Below are 11,279 nucleotides of genomic sequence, written 5' to 3' on the forward strand. Positions count from 1 at the left end.
GATAATATCAGATCGTGTCAGTAAGCAATTATTAAACAAAAATATATACACTGCAAGGTTATTACGATGCATGATTAACCTTTAGTAATATATTAATTATTTACGAGTACTTCATTGAAATGTCATCGTTCATATTAATTTGAAATTACGAATAATATGCACAATGTTTTTGAAGCTTTTTAATACATAAGTTCTCAAGTTTAGGAACTTTTTAATTTCTGCAGTTTTTATTTTTTAAGGGGTTAAAATAAATTTAAATTCACAAATTGAAGTGAGACTTCTAATTTCTAATTTAATAATTTTTTTGGTTATTTAGTTTTCTCAGTTTGTGATTTTCTGGTTTTCTCTTTTCCTAATTTCCTAATTTCGTCATTTCCTAATTTACTAATTTCCTTATTTCTGAATTTCCTAATTTCCTAATTTTCTAATTTCCTAATTTCCCCATTTCCTAATTTCCTAATTTCCTAATTTCCTCATTTCCTAATTTCCTAATTTCCTCATTTCCTAATTTCCTCATTTCCTCATTTCCTCATTTCCTCATTTCCTCATTTCCTCATTTCCTAATTTCCTAATTTCCTTATTTCTGAATTTCCCAATTTCCCAATTCCCAAATTCCTCAATTCCCTATTTTCCCAATTTCAAATTTCCTCATTTTCTACCTTTAGTAATTTCCTACTTTCCTAGTGTTTTAACTTTCAAATTCCCTATAAAATTTTCACCATTAATTTTCCCATTAGTTATTTAACTTCATTCATCAGTTACCTAGTTTTCACGTATGCTTCGCACTTCAAGATCATATGAAGATGATGTTATCATATGTCGTTGGATTCATCTTAACCTAATCATGCCACAATGAATATTATCCCATTTAAGAAAGCCAATAATCTTGAAATCTCTGAAAAAACGTCCATCAAAACAATTTCCTAACCACCACAATATTTGTTCCTTTGAACAAAATAATATTTTCCCCCGTCATTTTCTTTTATCATCACAAAATAAACAAGCTATTCAAGATAGTCAAATTAGTACACCCTGTATATACATATACAGGGTCTCTCTAAAGTCCCTCCCCACCCTTGTATTTCGGAAACTTCCACAAATACGAAAAAACGTTTCAGACAAAGGTTGTAGTATATTAATGCGAAAATAAGATGGTGACATCAATTTAACCTTGTCTCGTTTGAAGGTCACGAGACCTTCAGTTTTTTAAATAGAACCCCCATTTATTACATATTGTAGCCTCGACGTTTTCAAAACACTACCTATGTTTCTTGTACGAGTCATTCCCAAGATACGGAGCTTCAAAGTTGACATATCGTCAGCATTCACATTACCCAGGTGCACCGCGCGAGGATTGAAAGATCAGATTTACGCCACTTATGTGACAACTTTGAAGCTTCGTTTCTTGGGAATGACTCCCACAAAAAACAAACATAGTGTTTTGGTCGCTACAATATGCAATACACGGGGTTCTATTTAAGAAACTGAAGAGGTGATCTTCAAACCAAGATCAAATTGTCGCTATCATCTTAACCCTTGATATCCCATAACTTTGGCTTCAAACATTTTTCCATATTCAAATAATATGTTATCTGAAAACAGTCCTCCCCTACAAAACACGACAATCATTATTAAAATCGAGCAACGAATTGTAAACTTATAGCGTTTAATGCGACAGAACCTTCCGTCACCGTGTCACAAAATCACGGACCAGCGCAACAAATTGCTCGCGTTGAATATTGCGAGGATCTTATCAAAACAGCCAGACGAAACTGTACATTCCTGGAATCAATTGTAACTAGTGACGAGACTTGGTGCTTCAAGTATGAACCTCGAACAAAGCGCCAAAGTGCTACGTGGAAATCTCCAGGCTCTCCAAAATCAAAAAATTGCGATTCCAAAAGTCCCTCGAGAAGACAATGTTAATTCGCTTTTACGATTCTAAAGGAATTATACTTCGGGAATTCGTTCCACAGGGACAAAATGTTAATGGCGAATATTATCTGGGTATTATGGAACATTTGTGGAAGAGGATCGTTCGTGTGAGGCCCGAATATCGAGCGTTGGGAAGTTGGTTTCTGTTGCATGATAGCGTACCATGTGAACTGTCGCTGTTCGTGAATTTTTGACGAAAAAGTCTGTTTCAACATCCTCCAAATTCTGACTTATTTCCATGTGATTACTTCTTTTTTCCACAACTGAAATTAGCTATAAAAGGAACGTTTTATGACTTTTACACAAGTCCAAGCAGCTGTGACAAGGGTGTTTAAAGCGATTCCATAAAACGACATAAAAAATCTATGTTAATGTTGTGTGAGCCCAGCGGTGTATTTTGAATAAAAGAAATTAATTTTGGCAAAATAACTAAATCTCTTTATTTAAGAAGTCTCGACATACTGTATATGGCATCGTTCTATATTCGACGATGACGTATGAAAACGTCAGCCATAAACCGGTAAACGAACTCGTCCGCGATCGAAACGGGGAATAATAGGTTGTTTCAGTATGGTAACCGTGAATGTTACTCCCGAGGGGTTTCCGGAGGGCGCGTGCGCGTTCTATATTGCAGAGCGCGGCGTAATAGGGGAACGCTACGGGGATGGAAATCGAGAAGACTGGTAGGAACGTCGATGAACGAACACCCCCGCAAAACGGTGGCCTTTTCTGGCCGCGTGGGTGTTCCAAGGTCATTGCAAGAACGAAACGACGCCTCCGTCGCGACGCCCGCGCATAATGCGTGGGCGGAGGATATGTACGTACGTACTTTGCTTTAGCTATCGCTACACGCCGTTTCAATTCACCGAATACTCCATTGACGGAAATCTGCCTTCGTGAAAATTCACCAGAGCCACTTGGCACCGAGCCATTCACCAGAATTTCGGGGATTCGCGTGTACCAGACCGGATTAGATTCTGATACGACGAAAGAACTTCGACATTTTCTTTCTACTCGGAAATTTCGGATCGTTTATTTTCATTCAGCTTTCGCTGGGCTCGCGTTTTATTGACGGAGGTTGATGACGTCAGTGGAGAAACGGTTGTGACGCTTGTTTTGGATGCTTGTTTTGTATACAATCTTACGTTATTTAATATTTTCAGTAATTACTATACTTTTACTCATTTTATTACGTTTATTATTTTGTTGTTGTTGTTATTACTATATTACGTAGTTTTTGAATTTTATTGAGGAAATCTCTTTGGGGGTTGATGAAGTCATTGCAAACTTATGAGGACACTGCAGTTTTATTTTTGCAATTTTTATTTTTTGATGACAAGAATTGAAAGTTCATTTTGTATACAATTCTTTAGAGTTATTTAATATTTTGTTATTATTATTTATTTTTATTATGTATATATTGTGTATTATATTTTTATCATTAAGTTTATTATATTTTATTTGGAAGAATGTTTTGGGGGGTTGAAGTCAATGGTGATATATTAGAAATTTTTGTTAAGGAAATTTACAAATTTATTTTGTAAAAAATGTTCTTATATTACTTAATATTTTTTTATGTGATTACAATCATAATTAATAATAATAATATAGTACTACTAAGGAAGCACATAACTACTATTGTTAATAATAATATTAGTATTAATAAGTATTAATATTAGTACTATTAATTATTTAATAATTGCAACGCAATGTATTACACATTATATAAATAATATTTAATATTAATATAACAAAAACTGATAATATTATGTAACTCATAATAAACACAATTATCTCAATTATTTTCTACTTTCATTATCAGATATTTATTATTGGTACTTATAACAAAATTATGCGACGATATTGCGCGAGATAAGTTACATATTTGGAGATGTGACGTCCGCCCCTGGTTTGCCCTATCTCAAACATTTATTCCGAGTAAACACATCATTACTGAAAGTTAAGGTGAATACAAGATAAAAATAGGGATAGAACGTGTAACTTCATAAAAAATTGAATCAATAAATAATTCAGGGAAAGTGAAGTATTTCAAGCTAACTACGTGCAGTTCATTTATTATTATTTCAATGAAACTTCTGAAAAATTAAAAAATTAAAAGATTCTGAATTCTGAAATTTTTATTACAAACGTTTTTTATAGAAAATACAAGAATTTTTAATTTTTTACATAATTTAATATGTACTATTTATTTTTATAAATAGTTTTAAATACTTAGTTTTTTAAATAATTTTAAATTGTAATAACACAAATTAGCACCGTTTCAAAAATATTGTTTGTTTTCAACAAATATCCTTATTATTATTGCTATTATTTCTGTATGTATATTATTATCATTATTAATTTTAGCTTGTGTACCCAAGGCCCGAAAACTTCTAGGTACATCCCTGACTCATTAATCACGATATAATAACGCTATGTGAATTTTCTAAATTACGTAATTTAATTAGTCAATTAAACGTATACCTTAATTATTTAAATTAAAAAGATTTTGTTTTACAATATGTATATTAGATTAAAGTATGCTATAATTAATATCTTAAATAACATAGTTAAATAATAATATATAGCTGCATAATATAGTTAAATAACAAAATATAGCTGCATAATAGAGTTAAATAATATAAGATACAATTTATCCACACTAATAATGTAATACAATAGCAATATAATTTGTTATTAACGCACTTGTAAAAAACGTCCTCTCAAAAATAAAAAGATTTATTTCACAACGTTGCAGTTTGTGTTTGTATCGTAAAATTGTACTTTTGCACAGGCGTACGTGCCAAAAATACAGGATAATAAACGATCTTATGCTTTCCACCCCCAATCCGCCTACATTTACCACCTACACCTATGTAACTGCCTACGCCTACACATTCTTCTACGAAACTTCGGTAAAAAATTTCGATTGACTTTTTACTTGGTGCTCCAAATTCATGTAAATTATACGGGAAAGTAGAAGACGTTTATTATGATTATTATTAAACTATGAAGAAATATGTGATAATAATAAAATGACGCTGTTTAAGTAAATGAAATTTGTTAATTGATAATTTACTGATTGCGTAATTGTACAAGTATAGTTGATTGCGTTATTGTTGTGATAGTTATAATATTTTTGATTTGAGATTAATTTTGGGAGAAGGTTAATTTTGATTCAAGATTAGTTTTAATTCAAGATTAATTTTGGTACAAGGATAATTTTGATTTAAGATTAGTTTTGATACTTAGGTTAATTTTGATATAAGGTTAATTTTGATACAAGGTTAATTTTGATAAAGGGTTAATTTTGATAAAAGGTTAATTTTAATTCAAGGTTAATTTTGATTTAAGGCTAATTTTGATACAAGGTTAATTATGATTTAAGGTTAATTTTTATAAAAGATTAATATTAATTCAAAGTTAATTTTGATACAAGGTTAATTTTGATTCAAGATTAATTTTGATTCAAGGTTAATTATGATACAAGGTTAATTTTGATTTAAGGTTAATTTTCATAAAAGATTAATTTTGATTCAAGGTTAATTATGATACAAGGTTAATTTTGATTTAAGGTTAATTTTCATAAAAGATTAATTTTGATACAAGATTAATTTTGATTCAAGGTTAATTTTGATACAAGGTTAATTTTGATTCAAGGTTAATTTTCATAAAAAATTAATGTTGATTCAAGGTTAATTTTAATTCGAGGTTAATATTGGTACAAGGTTAATTTTGATTTAAGGTTAGTTTTGTTTCAAGGCTAATGTTGATTCAAAATTAATTTTGATATAAGGTTAATTTTGATTCAAGGTTAATGTTGATTCAAGGTTAAGTTCATCGAAAATTAATTTGATTCAAGATTTTCGCTGCAATCTTGAACAAATTTTTATTAAATTTCATTTACAATTTTCAGTCACTAAACAATTTTATTTTATTTATGCATTAAATGTATAACATTTTCCACAAATATTTTTACTTCTGCAATGAACATTCCTTTTTCATTTATATATAAATTCGTACTTGATTTAATATATGACTCTGACAAAGGGGTTGTTGCTGAAGAAATATAGAATTATATTCTTCTTTTAATTAAGATAATCAGCATCTTACACATAATTCAATTAATATACTAACAATATTTACAACCTACATTATACACAATAATCATCCATCAATATACTCATACATATAAATAATATTCATAAACAATATATAAATAATATTAATTAATTTTACAATTGCATTTTAAGAAAACGATTACCATACCTAATTTCTTAATACAACTAACACTAAATAAAAAATTATCACAAAGAAATTCCTCATAAAGTTATAATTGAAATTAATGTTATATACTACACAACGTGTTATAACTCTTCAATGGTATTACGTGAAAAGGGTGGTAACGATGTCACCAGATGGCTTCTGAATAGAATATTGTGCAACATCCGAAGAATAGATCTTCGAATCATTATTAAAGTCTTTCAGACCCATAAACTTTTGCGTTCTTCCATCAACACATCAACTAATTTAAATTCCACAAACCAGATTAGTTAACAAAATCGTTACATACTTATCTAAACATTTACTCAAATCATCCAAAACATGAAACTTTCAAACTCAAAATTATTTTATCATATACCGAACATACTCCTATTACTTGATCTGCATCTGTTCGTTTGTCTACACGTTACAAGTCGCAATTTTGCGTCTTTTCCCTTGAAATTTTCAGGGTGTACTCTCGAAACAGCCTAAATTTGCTGTATAGATTTTGGCGGCGATTCGACAGGAACCCGTCGACGATCGTCGAACTAAAAACCGTGTTTCGGTATCGTTTCGATAATTTTTCACACGTAGAATCGACTGGAGGCACGTTAAAAGCTCTGTAACTCATCGTCGACGATACTTGGTCGTCGTTGACGTCGGTCGTGGTGAAATCAAGAATAATCGTGTTCGGTATCGTTTTCGATAGTTTCGGACACGTTTGATCGTTTGTAACGACTTTAAAATCTCTGCGTCTCTCCACCTATATGTTTACGGTGCTCGAAATTTTCCACGTTCGAAGGCACCTGTGGATATTCAATTTTTGATCGGTCAGGTTCGACCCAGATCTTATAAATGATACACCCTGTACAATTTGGTCAGATGAAAGGAGGGGAGGGTGCGATAAAATGCGAGGTAGGGAGGGTAGAGAATGTTCTCGATCGTTAAAGCACCACAGCGCCCCCTTCCCGCCCTTCCACGTGATATCCTCACGCCCAACATACTCATTCATAAACCCGAGGCTGCGCTAATTCTTCCTACGTCGAATAATGTTTTCATTAATGAACGATTTTTAAACGAATCGCTGTTCTCGCAGACATTTTGTTAACAAATTTCATGTAAACGATGCTTCTGGGGATTGTGCACGTTTATATTCTGTTTTTGTTTGTTTTTATTCTGCAGGGCCATTTTGCAATTCAGATCAAATGTTTTTTAAAGTGTTTTTTTGTTTTGTTTTATTTTGTTAGGTTGAAGTGTGATTCGGTTGTTTTTGAAGAATTTTAGTTTGGGCTCTAAATATAGAATTGCTAATTGATGGGAAATAGTGTAATTGTGTAGGTGTTAGAGATGCTTATTTGATTTATTGCGTGGGAGAATGTGTTTTTGTGGCTGGAAATTTGAGACAGGGAGATTTTTAATTGGAGAGTTTGAGAATTGGGAATTTTCTAATTTTCAATAGTGAATTCTCAAACTCTCAGATTTCAAAGTTTCAAATTCACAAATTACAAAATTGTAAAATTTTTCAAGTTCCAATATTTTCAAATTTTTTAATTCCCTAGATTCCTAAATTTGCGAATTATAGAATTCTCCAAAGTCCAAGTTTCCAAATTCCTAAATTTACAAATTCCCAAATTTTTAAATTTTCAAATTATAAAATTCCCTAGATTCCTAAATTTCCAAATTGCAAAATTCCCCAAAGTCCAAGTTTCCAAATTCCTAAATTTCCAAATTATAAAATTCCCTAGATTCCTAAATTTCCAGATTTCCCTAAATTTCTAAATTTCCAAATTCCCCAAATTTCTAAATTTTCAAATTACAAAACTCCCCAAATTCTTAAATTTTCAAATCATAGAATTCCCTATATTCCCAAATTTTCAGATTGCAAAATTCTCCAAAATCCAAGTTTCCAAATTATAAAATTCCCTAGATTCCTAAATTTCTAAATTTTCCCGAATTCCTAAATTTCCAAATTCCCCAAATTTCTAAATTTCCAAATTATAAAATCCTCTAGATTCCTAAATTTCCAAATTATAAAATTCCCCGAATTCCTAAATTTCCAAATTATAAAATTCTCCAAATTCCTTAGTTTTCAACTTCTAAAAATCCCGAGATTCCTAAATTTCCAAATTCTAAAATTCCCCAAATCTCTAGGTTCCTAAACGTTATTTCGACCAAATTTCTTAAATTGTAAAATTTTCAAATCTTCAAATCCCACACATTCTTAAATCCCCAAAATTTCCAAATCTCTAAATTCTGAAATTACCAAATCTCCAAATCTCCTAATCATCAAATCTCCAAGTCTCCAAATTTGCAAATCCCCAAATTCCCAAATTTACTAAATTTTCAAATACCCAAATTACCAACTTGTCAACTACCTAAAGGTATGAACTAAAATTCCCAAATCATGAAATTTCCAAAATCTGGCAACCCCTGCACGAAAAACCTAACTCCAATTACCCAGACACATCCCTAGAAGACCTCGACAAATCTCCCAACGCAACAAATTCCCAACCCAGTGGCAATTGAGCCATTCAAGCATCATCTCCGCGCATCCTTGAAACTGGCAATTATCTCCGAAACGACGTCGGATGTTCTTGGTAACACCTGTTTTTTCTCCGCAGAATAGAACCTGATTTGTCTGATCAACCCTACCTTGGCTGAAGGTCGTCGTTGGAGGGATATAAATAAAAGTAGAGCGACTGTATGACTGTGATTGTGTGGCCGGACTCGCATTGAGCGGTGGTTCCATTCATGATTTCGCGGCGCACGCGCTATACCTCTTATATGGCATGGGATCTCCTCCGCTCGGGGATGGCCGACTATGCCGTACCACGTAGCTACGTGTACACACGCATGTTGGACAAGGTGGTCGCGATCAATTCTCTTCATCCTGGAATGCCAGCACGGGGCTAGGCTTCCATACACGGGAAAAAAAGGGAACGGGTTAGAGGACCACCCTAACGGACCGCCATATGCACGTACGTAACCGTGCTATTTGATAACCTTATGGATTACCGGTTTACTTTGCCACCCTTAACGTGCTATTACACGCCTTGTACTTAGAACTGCTCTTTGTTACTCATACACTGTTAATTATTCATATTATACTGTTTTTGTTAGCTCAGTATGTACGTATACTACTGGTGTCACACGTATCACTGACATAGCTGGGTTAGTTTCTCACTTTGTTCACGAGATTGATAAGATTTCGTATGACGGTTTTTAACTGCTGGCTCAGTTTGGTGTATATGTGTACAATTAATGATACTACACCTAACACTGTGACAGTTGGGTTAGCTTGTCACATCACATACCCACGATCGTCAAGGTTTCGTACAACTGTTTTTGTTAGCTCAGTATGTACGTATACTACTGGTGCCACACGTATCACTGACATAGTTGGGTTAGTTTCTCACTTTGTTCACGAGATTGATAAGATTTCGTATGACGGTTTTTAACTGCTGGCTCAGTTTGGTGTATATGTGTACAATTAATGATACTACACCTAACACTGTAACAGTTAGGTTAGCTTGTCACATCACATACCCATGATTGACAAGGTTTCACGTAACTGTTCCTAACTGTTAGTTCAGTTTGGTATATACACAACTACTGATGCTACATCTACACTGCTACTAACAGTTGGGTTAGTTTGTCATATCACATTCCTACGATTGACAAGGTTTCATATAACTGTTTCTAACTGTTAGTTCAGTTTGGTATATACACAGCTACTGATGCTACATCTACACTGTTAGCAGTAGGATTAATTTGTCATTTTAAATTGGTCTAAGCTTAATTGTGAATGTCCAGGTCTAAACATAATTGTGAATGTCCAGGTTCATGATTAGGTTCAATTTTAAATTTCCAGATCCAGGTTAAATTGTAAATATCCAGGTCTAAGCATAATTGTGAATGTCCAGGTCCATGATTAGGTTCAATTGTAAATTTCTAGGTCTAGGTTTAAATGTATATCCCTAAATCCATTGTCCAGTTAAGGACAACTATAAATGTTTAGATCAGGTGTAAGTAATTAGAGCCAGGTCTAAGTGACTAAATCCAGGTCTAAGTGTCTAAACCAAGATCTAAGTGCCCAAATCCAGGTCTAAGTGTCTCAATCAAGATCTAAGTGTCTAAATTAAGATCTAAGTGTCTAAACCCAGGTCCAAATGTCCAAATGCAGATCTAAGTGTCTAAATCCAAATCTAAATATCCAAATCCATGTCTAAATATCTAAATCCATTTCTATCCAACCAGGTTCCTATCCAAATCTCCAAATTCAGTCTTAAATATCTAAATATACTTCTCCATCATCTTCCACATGAACACATTCACATTTCACTAACCTTGCGCCCTTATCAGAAATTAAAGTACACATTGACCTTAAAGTGACACGACTATTACGTGATCAAGCTATTTTTATCTCCACCTGGCTATCAAATCATTACAATTTAAAAATAATTTTGCAATCTAAATCACAAACTTTGTTATTAATTTGGGATTCGTTTGAAGAGGATCTCAGATGACTATGTATTCACATAATCAATATTATTGAGTGTACCAAACAGTAGATTGACATATCGACATTATCTAAAGTGCACATTGTCATTATTTGAAATATATCGGTGGGTTTAACGGCAACTGAAATATTTAATGTGTACTGTCAAACGTAATAATGGCTGCTCAAGCAGTTGATTAGGTAATATTGAATGCCAGTTTAGAATTGTAATAGCAGGGTTTTGTGATGAATAAATTCATAATGTTCTTGGTATAATAGGTAACGTAAGAATGTGATTGTTTTGATGTATTTAGCAGAATGTGCGCTCATCAGAGAATATATTCGTTGTAAAATATAGATTCGATGAATTGTTCGTAAATGTTGAATGTATGTGCAAATATAGTTCATTTGGTATTAATACATGTTTGTGGTACTGATAATGTTTTTGCGATATTTTTAAGAAAATTTGTGAGGTGTTGAATTTCTGAGTTTGAGAATTTTTGACTTTCTAGTTTAGGAAATTTCTGATTTTGGAAATTTCTAGTTTGGAAAATTTCTGATTGCAGAAATATTTAGCTTGAGA

This window comes from Megachile rotundata, chromosome 8 (genome assembly GCF_050947335.1).
Source record: "Megachile rotundata isolate GNS110a chromosome 8, iyMegRotu1, whole genome shotgun sequence".
Lineage (NCBI taxonomy): Eukaryota > Metazoa > Arthropoda > Insecta > Hymenoptera > Megachilidae > Megachile > Megachile rotundata.